Source organism: Gossypium arboreum, chromosome 11 (genome assembly GCF_025698485.1).
Source record: "Gossypium arboreum isolate Shixiya-1 chromosome 11, ASM2569848v2, whole genome shotgun sequence".
Taxonomy (NCBI): Eukaryota; Viridiplantae; Streptophyta; class Magnoliopsida; order Malvales; family Malvaceae; genus Gossypium; species Gossypium arboreum.
This window is the reverse complement of record NC_069080.1, coordinates 134,819,851-134,830,097: the sequence shown is the minus strand read 5'-3', so window position 1 is coordinate 134,830,097 and position 10,247 is coordinate 134,819,851. Positions and strand designations below refer to the sequence as shown.

General features: G+C 32.8%; 1 long non-coding RNA gene across 2 annotated transcripts; it reads right to left on the bottom strand.

Annotated features, from left to right (window-relative positions):
- Positions 1–4,342: 4,342 nt before the first annotated feature.
- On the bottom strand, positions 4,343–6,321 carry LOC128284074 (uncharacterized). Of its 2 annotated transcripts, XR_008274388.1 has the most exons (3): positions 6,213–6,230; positions 6,020–6,127; positions 4,343–5,298 (listed from the first exon to the last, which is right to left on the bottom strand). It is a non-coding gene; the product is annotated as an uncharacterized LOC128284074 (long non-coding RNA). The 2 variants fall into 2 exon arrangements; XR_008274387.1 differs by having other exon boundaries at positions 6,020–6,321.
- Positions 6,322–10,247: the final 3,926 nt, after the last annotated feature.

Below are 10,247 nucleotides of genomic sequence, written 5' to 3'. Positions count from 1 at the left end.
TCAACATTGATGGAATTTCCCATCTTATATCTCCTCCTCACACCCCTGAGCATAATGGCTTTGCTGAACGTCGACACCGACATATAGTAGAAACTGGTCTCTCCTTTCTTTCCCATGCCTCAATGCTTCTATCCTATTGGTCATATGCCATTTCCATAACCGTTTATCTTATAAACCGTATGCCTACACCCACCCTTCACAATGACTACCCATATTTCAAACTTTTGGGCACTCTTCCTAACTATAGCAAACTCCGAAGCTTTGGTTGCCTTTGTTATCCCTAGCTACGTCCCTATGCCTTTCACAAACTTAAACCTTGACTGACCCCTTTTCTCTTTGTTGGTTATTCGTCTTTTTAGAGTACCTATCTCTGCCTTGATACGTCTTTCCGTCGCCTGTATACTTCTCGTCATGTTCGTTTTATTGAAACTATCTTCCCTTTTACACAAACTACTCCTACTCTCCCGAGAGCTATTCTCGTTACTATTTTTGAATGGTGCCCTTTGTCTATACCAATCATTACTTCATACGTCTCAACACCTACCACTACACCCGCCTCTAATGCTTCATCTCCTTCCACCACTTCATCTGATCCAAACTTTCAGCCGTCTTCTCCTACTACTTTAGACCAAATCGTCTCACCAACCACTACACCTACTCAACCTAAATTACCAACCCTCTTCACCTCCACTCAATTTGAATTACCAGCCACCACCACCATACAGCCACCTTTACCCTCTCCCGGTATTGTTACTTATTCCAAACACAATATGTGCAAACCCATTCAAAAACTCAACGTTCATGCAAAACTCCACCACCCTACATGTGAACCAGCCATAGTTACTCAAGCCTTAAAAGCCCCTCAGTGGAGGCGTGCCATGTCCGATGAATTTGATACTCTTCTTTGCAATGGTACATGGGAGCTTGATCCATCATGCCCCACTCAAAATTTAGTAGGTTGTAAATGGATATTTCGCACTAAATATCATTTTGATGGCTCATTTGACAGGTACAAAGCCCGTTTAGTCGAAAAAGGCTTCCATCAGCACTCAGGCATTGATTTTACTAAAACTTTTAGTCCCATTATTAAACCAACCACGATGCTCCTGGTACTTAGCCTTGCTGTTAGTCATGGTTGGGCTCTTCATTAACTTGATGTCAATAATGCCTTCCTCCAAGGCACCCTTTCAGAGGATGTGTTTATGACTCAGCCTCTGGGGTTCATCGACCATGTTAATCCTAATCATGTGTGCCAGCTTCGGAAAGATATCTATGGGCTTAAACAGGCTCCGCGTTCTTGGTATTATGAATTACGATCATTCTTGCTATCATTTGGATTTATCAACTCCATTGCTGATGCCTCGTTGTTTGTCTTTCGTGGCCACAGTACTGTAATTTTATTCTTGTCTATGTTGTAATATCATCGTTACCGGTAATACCTCTTCAGCTATATCTCAGTTTCTTCAGCACCTATCAGCTCAGTTCTCATTGAAGGATCTTGGTCACTTGCTTTATTTTCTTGGTGTTGAGGTCATTCCCTATGTTGATGGTTTATTTTTTAGTCAAGGCAAATCTATTACTGACCTTCTTTATAGAGCTCAGATGGCTGAAGCTAAACCGGTTTCAACACCTATGTCATCCTCGGTGTCTCTTACATTACATTTTGGTTCCCTATTAGCAAATGCAGCTACCTATCGCACTATTGTTGGCAGTCTTTAGTGTCTCTCGTTAACACGACCTGATATCTCCTATTCTGTTAACAAGTTGTCACAGTTCATGCATCAACCCACGGCCGACCATTGGACTACCGTCAAACGACTATTACGCTATCTCTATGGTACCTTGGATCATGGCCTCTCCATCCATCGTCATTTGCCTCTTGCCCTTCATACTTTTTTTTATGCTGATTGGGCTTATGAAAAAGATGGCTTTACCTCTACAAGTGCTTATATTATCTATCTTGGTCACACTCTCGTGTCTTAGAGCTCAAAGAAATAGAAAATGATTGCTCGGTCTTCTATCGAAGCAGAGTATCGTTCCGTGGCTGATACAGCTGTTGAGTTACGCTGGCTATGCTTCCTTTTGTCTGAACTCGGTGTCATCATACCATAACAGCTAGTGATATATTGCGACAATGTTGGAGCCACTCATCTCTGTTCTAATCCAATATTTCATTCGCATATGAAGCATGTTGCGCTAGACTACCACTTCATTCGTGAACAAGTACAAAGCGATTGTCTTCGTGTGTCTCATATTTCCACTACTGACTAGCTTGCTGATGCTCTCATAAAACTGTTACCTCACTGACAGTTTATTAACATCGTTAACAAGATTGGCCTCACTTCAACGTCGTCCATCTTGTGAGGGCATGATAAGATTCTTCAACCGCCTTGATCTTGTTGTTGGGATTCTTTATTTTCTTTAGTAATATTATCAACTTTATTATCCATCATTTAAAGTTCAAATATATTATTGTTAAATAGTTTGTTATTCCTTTATGTATATATAGGTTGGTATTGTTCGACAAGTGGGATATGAATAAAAACCTTCTTCTCTAAATTACTTTCTGTTTCTCTCGTTCTATAGTTACATTGTGGAACACATAGGTTGGATCATTCAAAGCTTAAACTATTCCATTGTCAATTTGATTTTTTTTATCATTTGAGTCAAGGATTGCGACATGCATATAAACGTTTAGAGTAATCTTTGGTTGTGTAAAAGTCTTGTTGAGTTAAATGTGGTATATAATGACTTTGCATGTGGGTTCTTGGCATGATCTTTGTTAGTACATGAATATGAAATATTTGATGCACTTGGAAAGTTGGAATGTGATCTATTTATGTTGGTTTGCATATGTTGACTAAAAATTAAAAGTAAAAGAACTAATGTGGTGATTATTTGAAATGGAATGATTCATTATGGCATGATAAAAGTAGTGGTAGATGTTTGTATAACTTGTTGGTATTTAGTTCAAGTTATTGAAAAGTTGAATACAATTGATGAAATTGTAATATGAATTGCTATGGAATTGAAATGATATGTTTGAACTTACTTAGCATGTTTTAAGTAAGTTTTAAGTCATTTAGAAATGCATGTAATGTATTTTCTTGCATAACTTTAGTTGGAACATTGAATTACATACCAAATTGTACATTTTTACCAAATACAAGGTCTATGTTGAGGTTACGAATCTTGACGTTGCGACATTGCCAAGTCAGAAAGTCTCGTCGCAACGAGCAGAGGCTTGTCGTTGCGACGTGACATACTGAGATGGTCATGTTGCGATGAGAAAAAGTTGAAGCCATGATGTCACTTCAAAATTTTCAAATTTTTACAGTTTGGTCCTAATTCTTGTTCGGACTGCCAAAAAAGCTTTCGTCAGCTCGATTAAAGCTCATAATTAATGTATTACTTTAATTGAATTGTGATTGATGTTTAAATGAAAATTATCTTATCGTAATTCTGATTGTAGTTGCTTTGACAATGATTGTAGCGTCCTATAGATCGAACCCAACAATCGAATTGAATGAAGGGTGTTACAAGAAGCATGGTTACATGTGAAAGCTTATAAGTATAATAACTTCAATAAAAAAAAATGGTTGGTTGGCATGTGAATAATATGATGTTGCAAATTTGAGATTTTTCATGAGTAAGGTACAACAATAAATGCAATAATATATGTATAAAAGCATGGTTATATGTGAAAGCTTATAAGTATAATAACTTCAATAAAACAAATTGGTTGGTTGGAATAATAAATTGGTTGGTTGGCATGTGAATAATAAATTGGTTGGTTGGTATGTGAATAACAAGTTGCAAATTTGAGATTTTTCATGAGTTAGGTAGAATAATAAATGCAATTACTATATGTAAAGAAGCATGGTTACAATGTTAAATATTTGGAATAAATCATGTAATATAATGATAATTTAAATATTAAAGTAAGTAAAAATAATTTAAGTAATAAAATGAAAAAGAAATATTTGAATAGCTCTTATTAAGCTAATGAAATTTAAGAAGTGTTGTAGATATAAAATTCTCCCTCTATAGGGTCTTAGCTTCTTGGTTAAGGCGAAGGCTTTGGGTTGTTGAGTATTTAGGTTCTATAATATTATTCTCAACTATGATGTGTGAGTCTCACTCTCATTATATGCGTATGTCATGTGTAAATTTTGTCTAGTTCTTTCTAGATTAATCGAGATATATATTTGTACTTGAACCTATATTGTATTTCTACAAGTGAAACTTAAAAGAAGAAGACATAATAATAAATTTAACCCTCAACATTTACATTTTCTGTAAAATAAAAGTATAATATTAAATTCTAAATATACAAAAGTACTGTACTTAAAATATATTTTATTATCATTGAAATATAGGAGCCAAGAGCTCTACTAAAACATACACAACATCACAAGACACACGCAAAGGAGCTAAACTTATACCACAGCAACAGGTCCATAATACATACACTAAAAAAAACACACACACTCACACAACACTTAGATAGGTGCCTCTAACAATCTTAAAAGACGCTTTCCTTCCTTATATAACAACACCCTAAACTGTAATTTATTTTACACCATTCCTTATATTAGAAACACACTCACATACCTACATACAATAATCCTTTGAAATTAAACTTTAAAATCCTAAACACTCGTTCACTCCATCTTCGATTCTTCCACACAACACCGATGACAAACGAGCTTCGTTATTACATCCACGACGTGCAAAACATACCCTTAGCTTTCTTTCGCACTAATTTTTATTTTAACTTCTTTCACATCCTCCTTTAACTCTTTTATTTCCCTTTTCAAGTCCCTCAATTCTTCCATAATTTTAATTTGACCCTTATTGATCTTATACATGTTCTCTTCCATGCTGCACTCCATATGCTCTATCCTATGTGTTTTATCATCAATGTCGCTTAACATACGTGCTAAATTTTCAGGCAATTTAGCCATCTCCTGTTTTATCCCTTCCATGTCATTTTGCTTTTCTTTCAATTTGATCCTGTTTGTGATTTCCCTCGTGCTTTCATCCAATGTTTCTCCTAATTTTTTGAATCTATTTGAAAATTCTAATAATTTGGTGGATATGAATAAATTTAGCCAATTTAATTGTTTGTGTTCTTGAAATCCACCTGTGCCTGCTAAAATGTAGGGGATGAATTCACCATAGCCGGCGCCCAAGTCTCTGTAACTTGAGATGGGTAATTCACAGGATTTGAGATCATATTTTCTTGTATCTAATGATTTTAGAAATTTCTCATCCATCTTTTTTCGATTACGGGACCTAAAATTAAAAAAAAAAAGAAGAAGAAGAAGAACAAAGCAATGGTTAATAACAAAAGTAAGCAAGCAAGAAATTCAATCAACTTCTAAAACAGGGTAACAAATATTAGGGATAAAATAATATTTAATCTTTGAACTTAACAATTTTTTTTATTTAGTCCATGAACTTGAATTCCCTTAAAGAGCGATACCATACCACTTTAAGATTATGTCACGTCATCATTTGAAAATTTTAAAAAAACTTAAATAAAATCTAAACAGAATGAAAAAGAGATTATTACTTTTTTTTTTATAAAAAAATACAAGTGGTGATGTAGCATAGACCAAGGTTCAAGGACTAAATTAGGAAAAAACTATCACATTTTCGAATTAATTTAGACAAAAAAAATTCAAAGATTAAAGTAGATAAATAACCAAGGCTTTGGCCATGTAAAATGAAAATTTATGTTTTGGGTGCCTTTAAAAGTTATAATTTTACATGTTAATACACGGTAAAATAGCATCTCAACCTCTAAAATGATAAAATTTTGATCTAATCACTTTAAAATATGTAAAATTACAAACCAATATGATTAAATTGTATTTTAACTTGTATAAAATATATAATTCAACTTCAACTTTTGAACTTTTTATAACATCGTCCCTATTATCAAATATTCAGATAATTAAATATTACTTTATCTCTAAATATTAGTACTTAAAAACAATTGATTAGTGCATACCTTTCTTAGATTTCGCTGGCTGCTGCTGCTGCTTGAAAATTTGAAGTGATTGTTGCTGAAGTGAGTGTGGCTGTAGCAAATCCTAAGGCCCTTTTCCTTATATAGACTCTAAAAAGTAAATTTCTTAATGTCGTTGTGCTTACTTAGAAGAAAATATTTAAAAAGTGAATAATTCTTCAATAACTGTGGCTACCTGTCTTGTAGGGGATAAGCTTTTCTTTCTTAATTATCCTTGCAAAAGTAAGCTGGTTTAGTAGTCTTGTTCATGGCTGGATGGCTGGAATACAGTCTACATCTAAAGGCCCGCCTGAAATTTGAAAGGGTTTGAGTAAAAATATTAAGTCTGAAAAATAGGTTTAGACAAAAAATATTAGGCTCAATTAAAATATGGGTTGGGCTTTGGCTTGAACATTCAAGTCCAACCAATTTTAAGTTTTAATACTTTATATTATATTTTTTATATATCATGTAATTTAGAACACATAAAAATAAATTTATACTAAATATATAAGACTACTCTAATGTAAACATTAAATTAATGTTAAGATCACTATATAAAAATTTCAATAAATAAAAATGTATAAAATTATTAAATATTAAAATAAAATAAAAATAAATATTTTTAAAAAAATTAAAAATAATATGGGTAGGCCTAAAATGGGCTTGGGCTGGTCTTTTACAAATATAGGTGGGTTTGGGCAAAATTTTAGGCCCAAATTTCGGGCTGCACTGAGCTTGGGCAAGCATAAAGTATATTAATATCATGCTTAGACTCGACCTGAACTCGACCCATGAACACCTCTAGTAGTCACCAATTATGATTTATTTGGTCATACAATTATGAAAAGTCATAAAATGATCACACAATTATCTTAGATTTCGAGTACTTTTATTTTTATGTTAGTCCGTTAATGATAAAAAAAAGATAAATGATAATTTTATAACTTTTTATAGTTGGAGGACTTTTAGTATATGTCATTCTAAAAGTTACCAAATTAAATTAAATATTGAATAATATTTAAAAACAAAATTTTGGTAACATTTTAATACTTAGATTATTCAATCTATGAAAGATAATTAAAATTATTTTACCTTAATTACACCAAAAAGGCAAAAAAAAAAATTGGTTGGTTGGCATGTGAATAATATATTGTTGCAAATTTGAGATTTTTCATGAGTTAGATACATCTAAAAGCTTATAAGTATAATAACTTCAATAAAAAAATTGGTTGGTTGGCATGTGAATAATATGTTAGTTGCAAATTTAAGATTTTTCCTACCAATTAATATATGTAAAGAAGTGTAACAAATCGGTTTTCAGTGATATCGGAAAAGGTGATTTTGGAATTCTATTGTCATAATTCTAATTTGTAAATATTAACTATTAATATTATTTAATATTTACGAGATTAATATAGAAATATATTAAATTTTGGTCTAATAATTTGAAAAATTGATAGTTAATTAAGGGACTAATTAAATTATAAAAGTACAATCGTTATAAAATTTTAAATTGTTAAAGGACGAAAATGATAATTAAACCATTTGGTATTAAGAGTTTAGTTAAAAGGGTTAATTAAACTAAATAAAGTTTAGTTAATTTAATTAAATTAACTAAATTAATTTTTAATTATAGTATAAAACCACTTTCTTTGGTGGAAAGAAAGAGAACTTTCTGTAGCGACCCTATAGTCAGGGGTGTCGGAAAGTGCATTCTTGGGACTTCGTTCCCGTAAATTGGACTAGTAAATATTTTTAATAAATATTACGAAGCTAGTTATGTAGTTAATTAGGTTCCGGTTAAGCGAATTTGCTTAAATTAAGTTCTGGTTATGATATCTTTGAACTTACTTAGCATGTTTTAAGTAAGTTTTAAGTCATTTAGAAATGGCATGTAATGTATTTTCTTGCATGATTTTACTTGGAACATTGAATTAGATACTAAATTGTACATTTTTACCAAATACAAGGTCCATATTGCAGTTACGAATCTTAATGTTGCGACATTGCCAAGTCAGAGAGTCTAGTCGCGACGAGCTCTTGCGATGTGACATACTGAGATGGTCATGTTGCGACGAGAAAAAGTTGAAGCCATGATGTCGCTTTGAACTTTTCAAATTTTTACAGTTTGATCCTAATTCTTGCTCGAACTACTAAAAAAGCTTTCGTAAGCTCAATTAAAGCTCATAATTAATGTATTACTATAATTGAATCATGATTGATATTTAAATGAAAATTATTTTATCATAATTCTGACTGTAGTTGCTTTGACAATAACCATAGCGTCCTGTAGATCAAACTCAACAATCAAATTAAACGAAGGGTGTTACAAGAAGCATGGTTACATGTGAAAGCTTATAAGTATAATAACTTCAAAAAAAAAGTGGTTGGTTGGCATGTGAATAATATGATGTTGCAAATTTGAGATTTTTCATGAGTGAGGTACAACAATAAATGCAATTAATATATGTATAAAAGCATGGTTATATGTCAAAGCTTATAAGTATAATAACTTCAATAAAACAAATTGGTCGGTTGGAATAATAAATTGGTTGGTTGGCATGTCAATAATATGTTGTTGTAAATTTGAGATTTTTTATGAGTTAGGTAGAATAACAAATGCAGTTACTATATCTAAAGAAGCATGTTTACAATTTTAGATAGTTAGAAAATAGTGGAATAAATTGAGAAATTGAACACACAAATTTAACGTGGAAAAACCCCTCCAAAGAGGATAAAAAACCACGGGCAAAGATAATTTTACTATAATGGCAAAAGAACAAAGAGTACAAAAGATGGAGATAAAAACTAAACCCCGAAAACCCGAAAATAAAGAACCCACAAAACGTAAATACAAAATTCTCTAAATGTGTTATGAGTTCTAATCTCTAATGGGTATATTTTCTAAGGTTGTAAAAGAGCCTATTTATAGGCTAAATTCATAGATCAAATAATAATAAATTAATCTAAACTAATCAGTGTTTGATTGAAACAAGTAAACAGAGTTTAACTGAAATATTATTTTTCAAATTTGACTGAAAATAGGAGTCATATTTAACAAATCTCCACCTTGACTCATATTTCCACAACGCCAACTTTGCCAAAGCCCGCCACGAGCCTATCTTGAACTATGCAGGATTAATCGAAATAATTTGTGCTTAGAAACTGAAAGACTTCTAGCCTTCGACTTGTACACTGTCAAATCTAAACTAACCCGGGTCTGATTTTCACGAATACAGTGCCCTAACTTTTCAAAACCTGCATCCAAAAGAGAACCTCTCTTCAACAAAACGGTCATACCTTTTTCCTTCCTATGACCAAGTTGCCTCCGCTCCAAACGAGTTGACTTCAACTCCGTAACGATTTCACCGGTCACTGTAGAACCTTTCAGAATATAAAGACTGTCGGTTCTTTTACCTTTCAACAAAATGAGAGCTCCACGAGATACTTTAATGCCGCTCGACTAAATGTTGATTTTGCATCCTTTCAAGTCTAAAATACTTAAAGAGATGAGATTCTTTAGTAAATCAGGTACATACCTGACATCTGAGAGTGTCCTAATCGTCCCATCGTGCATTTTAATTTTAACAGTACCAATACCAATTACCTTACTAGATGAATCATTTCCCATGCGCAAAACTCCACCTTCAATCGAACTGTATGTGGAGAACCATTCTCTATTGGGACACATGTGGAAAGAACATCCTGAATCTAGGATCCACTCGGACGTGAGCTTGGTGTAATCGCTTGTTGAAACTAACAAGAAATCATCACCATTTTCATCGGCCAAATTAGCACCAGCTACATCTTCCTCGTTACTCTCAGCAGCTTTTTTATTTCGTAGTTTATAACAATCTGGTTTGACGTGACCTAACTTTTTACAGTAGTGACACCTTTTATCTCATTTCTTTGATGCTACCAAAATGGAAGCTTGCCTATCTGTCTTGCTATCCAAATGAAACTCATTGTCGAGTTTGTCACTACTCAACAAATGACCCTTCATATCTTCGAACGAGATTTTGTCTTTGCCATAAATTAGGGTCTCCCTGAAAGACTTGTATGAAGGGGATAAAGAGCATAATAATAGCATAGCCTGATCTTCATCGTCAATATGAACCTCAACATTCTTTAAGTCATTTAAAAGAGTAATAAATTGACTGATGTGATCTTTATGAAGCTCACCTTCGTTCATGCGAAACGTAAATAGACGTTGTTTTAACACTAAACG